The 8,795-nt window shown below is 35.1% G+C and overlaps 1 non-coding gene across 1 annotated transcript; it reads right to left on the bottom strand.

The window, feature by feature from the left end:
• Positions 1-380: 380 nt before the first annotated feature.
• TRNAI-AAU (transfer RNA isoleucine (anticodon AAU)) lies at positions 381-454 on the bottom strand. Its single transcript has one exon. It is a non-coding gene; the product is annotated as a tRNA-Ile (tRNA).
• Between the last annotated feature and the right edge of the window lie 8,341 nt (positions 455-8,795).

The following is an 8,795-nucleotide window of genomic DNA, read 5'->3' as shown; positions in this document are numbered from 1 at the left end:
GTTGATTTTGTGCATGCCATTTATGTTATGTATGAGGTTGAAGAAAAAGAGTTTAATTTATTTGTTAAGTGTAGAAACATTTACGATGATTTGTTTATCATGTGCATCCATTGAAGAGAGTTGATTTGGTGCATGCCATTTATGTTATGCATGAGGTTGAAGAAAAAGAGTTTAATTTATTTGTATTTGTTAAGTGCATGCCATTGAAGAGAGTTGATTAAAGAGAGTTGATTTTGTGAGGAGGAACATGAGATTCATTATAAAGGAGGTTTTTAATTATGTTGGGTATATTTAAGAGATCTGGAATATATGTTTAAGTCTCTAGTTTGTATGAATGCTTGATTCCTATTAAGTAAAATTATCAAAATCCTTTCAAAATGTGGCCTATGCAGGTCTCAAACCTGCGACCTTCGCGTTATTAGCACGACGCTCTAACCAGCTGAGCTAATAGGCCACTCGGAACAACTGTTTGACCAGAAATAATCTCTTTTGTTACAACTATCAAAGATAATGCCAAATGTTAATTGAATGCAAATTCCCATTCGTTAATGCAGAGAGAAGTGCAAACTTTAAAGAAGAAAAATAGTAAATAGATTTTACTCTACCATGGGCCTCGATCGAAACCACAAACTGAGCACACCTCAATATGTACCTTCATATACAGTAATGACATTCTGTACTCTCCACTTTCAAATAGTACATGTAACAGCAGAAAAATGCAGAGATGGAAATAGAAGGACACTCATTTTAATTAACAGATTACACATATATAAATACTACTGTTCTTTAATAAGTAATTGAATTTTGATGGGCTCTTGGTATATCTCTACTGAGTACAAATTCTATCGATCTTGTCCAGTGATTAAATGAATACGTCAGTTATGTTGTCATTTGTTTTTATAATACTTCAAATCTACTTCTTGTGATTGATTCTTTTATTTTTACATAATGTTTAGTTTCAATGGATCTTGCATGATAAAATGGATTGTCCACTTTGATTATCACACTTAATTGAAATTGGCTCTTCTTGTTTGTCTCATATCTTTAAGAATAAATCTTAGCCAAACAACTTCACGGGTGTAACTGCACAATACTTTGCACTCATCTTCACTAGAGGACAATAAATAGTTGGTAGTTTCTTTCTTTCTTCCTACTCCAAGAAACAATGTTTGAACCTATATTAAAAGAACAACTAGTTGTGGATTTTCTATCATTTAGCTCACCTATCCAATTAGAATTTGAACAACCTATCAACTTGACATTCAAATAGTTGTTCAATACAAAAAAATTTGGCACCTTATATGTATCAAATAACTCTCTTTCCTCTTTTCCAATGTGTATCAAGTGATTTAGACATGAATTGATTAAGTATGTTGACTGAATATGCAATATGAAGTCTTGTTGTGGTTAAGTAATTCAACTTCCCACCATTTGCCTACACAAAGTCACATTCACTTTTATAGTATCATTGTCAATAGAAAACATAACATGATATTTTAATGGAGTAGATATTGTTTTACTATCTTGCATATTAAATCTTTAGATTAGTTTCTTTGCATATTTATTTTGAGTAATTTAAGTCTTATCATCTTGTCTCCATATATCATTTCCTAAAAAATAATACGTCATTTCAAATGTCTATGATGCATTTCTTTTGAATTCATCAATCATTTCTGTAGTCACTTAAATCTGTCCATTTTAATTAAATGAATATTTGCTATTTATTTGATTAAAAATCAAGTAGCCATCAGTTAATTAAATTAATATTTAATTAATTCATCTTCAAACATTCTCCTATAAATTAAATAATTTATTCAATTTATTTTAATTAATTCATTAAACCAAATTCACAATCAATTAAATGAATAAATTCTATTTATTCAATTTATTCATCTTTCCTCTTTTAAATAAATTAAATAAAATATTTATTTAAATCATTAAATCCCTTCCCACTTGCATTCTCCTAAAAATGCAACTTGCACCTATTTGTTGAAATAAATGAATTTTATTTTAATAAAAATCATATTTTCCCTCACCCACCAAACCCACTTGCAATCCTAATCCCCTTCTAGATTCTTCTAAACCCCTTCCTAATTAACCTAATCCATCCCCTAAATATTGTCACATTCCTAAGCAACTAGGAGTCACTTCTCAAAGACTTCAAAGTCTTTGAAAAGCACTAAATGCTTTGTGTGTTCAACAATTTAACCTCTAAAGTTTTCCAAACCACTTATGGCTCTTACATGACCATTAAAGGTTAAATCCCTTTGCACCCATGGTTAGGGACTTTGACCCCTAACTTAACCCTCATGTGACCCATGTGTTTTCTCAAGCATTTATTGCTTTGACCATGGTTATCATCACTAACTCTTGCACAAGAGTTTATCCATTGGATAAAAGCATTATTTTTTGGATAATGAATTTATTCACTCAACCCAACCTCAACCTTAACCTTAACTCCCAAGTTAACTCTCAGGTCGTGTTAAGCATTTAATGCTTATTCCCTCTCCACTCAACTCATCTCATGTTGACACTTGTCATCCTAGGATTGGGTTGAAAGCCCTGACATGGATTGAATATCATTCAATCCTAACCCTTGTTGAGATTACTCAATCTCAACCATCCATTGCTCCATTTTTCCTATTGTAGCGTCCTAAAATTGCAACACTTGCAATTTCGACTGCATTTGGGTCTTCACGATGGCGACGCAACACTGAACCTGAATGGAAACCCTGAAACCTGTTTGCGACATCAAAAACTGCATATTTCTGCACCGTGGCTTGATCCTTCCTTGCACCCTGCTGTCCTGGGAGGTGGGACCATGGCACCCAGCGCCCTGGTCCCTGGCCCTATTTTGGGCCCGGTCTCTTTTTGGGCATCGGGTCTTCAAGTTTGCAATTTGCAAAATAATGTTTCTAGGTCGGCCTAAGGTCGGAAAAATCAGTCTCCTAACCCTAATTGACAAGTATATAAACTACATTTCCCCTCTCAAAAAGGGTAGATGGTAAAGAGGAAAAATATATGCGTACAAGAGGCGGAAGCGATATTCAAACATTCAAGCATTCCTTCATTCTAAGTCTCCATTCAAGGCTAAGTGTTGCATTCAAGACAAGGATTCAACCATTGAAGAGGAGATCACCTACAACTTACAACACACAACATAGAACATCATTTACACCTTCGCACGTAAGAATACAAACATTCTTACAACAAGGTATCAGTACTTGATTACATTACAAACATTTACATTTACAACATTCTCATTTCTTGGTTAATTCCAAAACCGGGGTTTGACCTGAAGGCAAACCCCTAATCCCTAACCCCCCAATCATCCTCTCTTTTCTATGTGTAGGTTGCAGGTACGTAGCTGTAATTGAAGATCTGGAATCCTTGTGCAGAGACGAACAGATCCCCCTTCATTTCGCGGATTTTTCGGAGGACTGTGTGCACTCCGGGCGCCATCGTCCTGACAACTTTCGCTCAAACTTGTAGGACAGCATCGTCTCGACATTTTACTACTAATTTAAAGTCCGTAGCTTCATCCCGTATCCCTATCTCCGTTTATAAGCGAATCTTTCTTACTTTACATGCATTCCTAATTCAATCCTTCTATCTACATTCTTTACAAAAGAGGTTATCCTTACTGTCTCAACCCTTGAAACTCATTTAGAATTCAATCTTGCATTGTGTGGGATTGGATCTTGTGAGTTTCAACCCCTCTTTTTTATGTAAAGTCTCTCCTAAGTGAAAACCGTCAATCCTAGTGACCTCCTTTCTCCTTGGAATGGGGGGAACACCTAGGGTTCGATTTTCCGTTTTACTTTTTGGTGAACCTGACGTGAACATCCTAATTCTGATTTTTCATGGTTAGATCTAAAAAAATTTTTTGCTTCCTTAATTACATTACCATGTTTGATCTTTTGCAAAATTTTAGAGGTTGATTGCATAAAAACCCTAAATTTTCTTTTTAGTAATTGAGCTTGTGAAATGTTTAATTGTTAATGCTTGTTTCAGATCTACCCTTCTATTGCAAATTGTCAATTCATATTTGTTCCTTAATTCTGAAAATTAAGTGGTTAAGTGTCAAAACCTTAATTTTTAAAACCCTCCTGATTCAACCTTTGACCGATAATTTCACTGATCAAAACATCTCCAAATCGGCTGTAACTTTGGATTCCGCAACAAAATCATAATATCTTTCATCCCTGAAAATTTTGAAAAAAGTTACGAGGACCGTGTGCACCCCGAGCGCCACTGTCCTCGACGTTTTTTCCGAAATTTCAGGAGCTACATCTTACTATATTTTTCTGCTAAAATCCAGAATCTTGGCTGATTTCATCAATTCTAACACTTTCAAAATTAAAGTCAAAGTTGGTCTAGTGATTGCTTGGATTAAGGCTTCTAATCATTCAAAAAATGTTGAAATTGAAATTTTGTGTCAAAATTGTGTTTCTTACTGTCCTAAATCTAAAAAGTGTGTTGGCATTCATTCAAAGTTTTAGTGCTTTATTCAAATTTTTGCAATTTGTGACTTTTGAAATTAAGTGTTTAATTGCAACAACTTTGATTTCCGCTTCCAAAATTGAATTTTGCATGAAATTGAGTCAACTTTTAAATTTCAAAGCTTGCATTGCTTTTATTATTCCCTCTAAAATCATAAAATTCAAAATTTCAATTTCCCTCTCTTTTTCAAAATTCAAAATTTGCATTTTTCAACAATCTTGGTAGGGTTCAATTTTGAGATTGCAACTTTAATTTGGCCTATCTGTAGATTGTAAAATCACTCAATTTTTTCAGATTAGCTTTAAAATCATCATAACTTTCATCCCTGAAAATTTTGAAAAAAGTTGCAAGGACCATGTGCACTCCGTTTGCCACGGTCCCTGACATTTTTTCTGAAATTTCGGGAGATTGTCGTGATTGCATTTAACAGCCTAAATCTAGGAGATTGGCTGATTTTATTGAAATTTTCTACCTCTAAATTCAAAATCTTCTCTCCCTCTCTAGTGCATGAGTTTTACAACAATAAGCCCTACTTACACTATTCCCGTTAGATGAAGCCTTAGAATTAAGTCTTTCCAAGGTTTAATTACCGAGGAGATGGAACCTAATTTGAATGGCCTTTTTAATGAGGACACGGGTAATTCCTCTAATCCTCTTAATGATGAAGAAGCTCTCCATGAGGTTTCTGTAGAACAACTTTCGAAATTGGATAACCAATTTAATTATTTTCAGCAATGGATGTCTCAAGAATACCCCGATAGTCAAGCTCTTTCATTAATTGAGGGTCTAAAACATATGGTTCAAAGTGATAAGAATGGAATTGATATTTTGCGTAGTATTGCACACATTGTGGATTCGAATGTGATGCCTATGAAGAGTTGTGCCGAAACTTTAGGTTATACACAACCTCCTACTCAAGTCAATCATTCTATCCCTTTGACAACTTCTATTGCTAGTATACCTACTTTTACATCAAACATAATGACTACTTCAATACAAAACATTCCACCTATGATCACCAGTCATGGGGGCAATCCTTCCTCTTCAATCAACCCTCTTCCTTCATTCAATTCGACTTCTTCATTCATTCCTTCAATGAGTGTCCCTATTACATCTCCACAAATGAACATGACGCAAGGGGGCAATTCATTCAACCATTCCATTCCTCCTTGTAGTGCTCCTTTTTTCCAATCATCTCCTATGACTAACCATCATAGTGTCCCACCACCTTACTCTCAATCAATACCTTCTTTCAATAACATAATACCTCCATCACAATCTAACATGTCTAATATGAACTCTTCGACTGAAGCGACCATTAACAATCTTGCACAAACTGTCTCTTCTTTACAGCAACAAATTGCCTCTATGAATCAATCTAAGTTTAGTGTGCCCACATTTGATGTTGCGAGCCCACTTTCTCTTGACATTGTTCGAGCTATTCCCCCTAAGCATGTTGAAATCCCGCAATTGGAGCTTTATAATGGTAAAGGTGATCCTCTAACACATGTTAAGACCTTTCAAACAATATGTACCGATTTTACTCATGACCAAAGGTTGCTTGCAAAACTGTTTACTAGAACATTAAGAGATAAGGCTCTACAATGGTATTGCTCATTGCCTTCCTATTCTATTACTTCTTTCCAACAACTTGCGAATGCTTTTATTCAACAATTTCAAAACAATATAAGTCCTAAAGTTACTTTGATTGATTTAATGCATTGTAAACAAGGTGCTAAAGAAAAAGTGACTGATTTCATTGGTAGATATAAGCATTTGTGTGCTCAAATTTCTTTTCCAGTACTTGACAATGATATTTAAAGAATCTTTATTTCTAATTTACAAAAAGATATTAGAGAAAAACTTCTGTTTTCTGAGTTTACTTCTTTCCAACAGTTGTGTGCAACTCTTCACAATTATCAACTGATTGTGAGTCAAATGGAACAAGCAAATCCTATGGCTCCGAGTGATAAGGGTGATAATAGTCAACAACCATTTGGGAAGTTTAAACCGAACAGAGGGTTCATTAAGTTCAATGAAAACATCATCAACAACAATGTGAATGCAGCATCAAGTGTGCCTCCTATTTCTAAGTTTTTCAAGAAAGAAAGAAAGTTTACTCCTTTGAATGAATCATTGCATAGTATTATGAATAAGTTATTGGAACAAAATGTGCTTACTCTCCCTCCTATAAAGCAAATAGATCCTGCAAAGATTAATTCACCCTATTTTGATAACAAATCTTTTTGTCAATTTCATCGTCAACCTGGGCATGATATTGAAAAATGTTTTGCTTTAAAGGGTAAAATTCAAGATTTGATTGATAATAATACTATCTCTGTTTCAAGAGTGAATGATAAAGGAAACACATCTGTAGCTCTTCCTAACCAAAATCTTAAGATTTTTACTGATCCATTACCTTCTCATACCTCTAATGTGATTGAAACTAATGGTTCCTCTTTCTCATTTGATGGTCTTGTGTCTATGACTTCGAATGTGATTAACTTTGCAGCAAAAAATCCCTAAAGAACCTTCCATCACATTTGATTCCAGTGAAACTATCAGGGCACCTGATGGTCCTTTATATATAGTTGCAAAAGTCAAGAATACACCTTGCCGTGGAGTGCTTATTGATCCTTCTTGCATGGTTAATGTCATTACTGAAGAATTTCTTTTTACTTTGCAATTGAATCAAGTGATCTATGACAAAAAAAATGTGGTTGTGAAATTATTTGATGCATTTTCTTCTCTTGCAATTGGTTCTATTACATTACCTATTGAGGTCCATAACAAATCCCTTGATGTGAGCTTTGCTATTATTCCATCATCCGAACAATTTCGTGTGAAGCTAGGCTATCCTTGGCTATCTTCCATGAAAGCTATTGCTTCTCCTATTCACAAGTGTTTGAAATTTCTCCATAATGGTGAAGTTGTTACTGTCAATCATAGTCTCTTTAAACCAGCTGAAAGAACTTCTAGTGTTCCTATTGATTATTTTTGGCCTAAACAATTCCTATCTCTTCCACCGCGAAGTGATCATCTTTTCAAATCTTATCAAAAGTGGAAAAAAGATATGATCCTATCTCTAAGTGAACCTCGAACACCCAAACTTGATATTCCTGTCGTTCTTGAGAAGGAAGTTCTTCCTTTGAAAGATAAAACTAATGTCTTTCCTCAAGAAGATTCCCAACCCATTCTTATGGATGTGATTATGTCTATGTCTAATAATCTTTCTAAAAGTAGACCTATACCTCCTCGTCATGATGGACTGGGTCTCCTTCCTAAACCAAATATTCCTCCTTTATATGTAGCAGTTTCTCCTCCTCCCTCTTATAAAGAGAAGAGACCTTCCTCTTCTCCTATTATCCAACCTAAGAGACCACAACCTAAACACCCAAGTGATAAGGATGAGAACATTCCTCCTCCTCAATCTTCTCAACTTCCTACTAAGACTAGATGAAATCGTTCTGCGCGTGAACGCCGACGAAAGCATCATCTTAGAGCTTGTGCAGCTACTTCTCAAACTTTGCAATCCCCAAAAACACCTTCAGCTAGTATTATTCCATTTTCTCCTCAGCTGAAAATTGAGCCAAAATCTCCTAAGCATAAGATGCATGATGGTTTTGATCCTGTGCGAGTTAAAGATCCTATTTTTATAAATCTTGATGATGATATAGATGAAAATGTTATTCATGATGAAAATGTTACTTCTCTTGCTTCTGATAGTGAATATGAATATGTTGATATTGATAACCATTTATCTAATGAATTTTCTAAAGCACTTATCCTAGCTCCTAGACAAGAACAACATGGCGTGGAACATGAACATAGCCCTTGTTTGGATCTTGTGATAGCTCCATCTGTTGTGTTGGATGTTCCTCCTCTAGCATGTTTCCTACCTTCTCGAAATATTGATCAGCAAGATCAGGGGGTGGATGACGTGCTAGACTAGTTTCATTAGCACAGCAGACTCTCTCCTCCTCTCTTGACATCTTTTGTTACTTCTTCTATGTGTTATTCTCATTCTTCTATTTGCTGTCCTTAGTGTTGTCTACTTGAGGATGATGCAAAGCATTGAGATCTCTTTTGGTCTCTCTCATGTTGACTCAAAAGCCACATGTGTTCCCTTCTTCTAGGTGACCTTCCTTGATTGGGGAATGAAGAACAATTATGCATACATATATATGATATACATGAATTATCATACAGCATACTGACCCCAAGGAAAGGGAAGTCACCTCGTGCTTTATGTTTTGTGTCTATTATCCTTGGGTTTATCTCACACTTGGGGG

This window comes from Cryptomeria japonica, chromosome 5 (assembly GCF_030272615.1).
Source record: "Cryptomeria japonica chromosome 5, Sugi_1.0, whole genome shotgun sequence".
Classification (NCBI taxonomy): Eukaryota; Viridiplantae; Streptophyta; class Pinopsida; order Cupressales; family Cupressaceae; genus Cryptomeria; species Cryptomeria japonica.
Note: the sequence above shows the minus strand (reverse complement) of the source record. Positions and strands in the feature narration are given on the sequence as shown.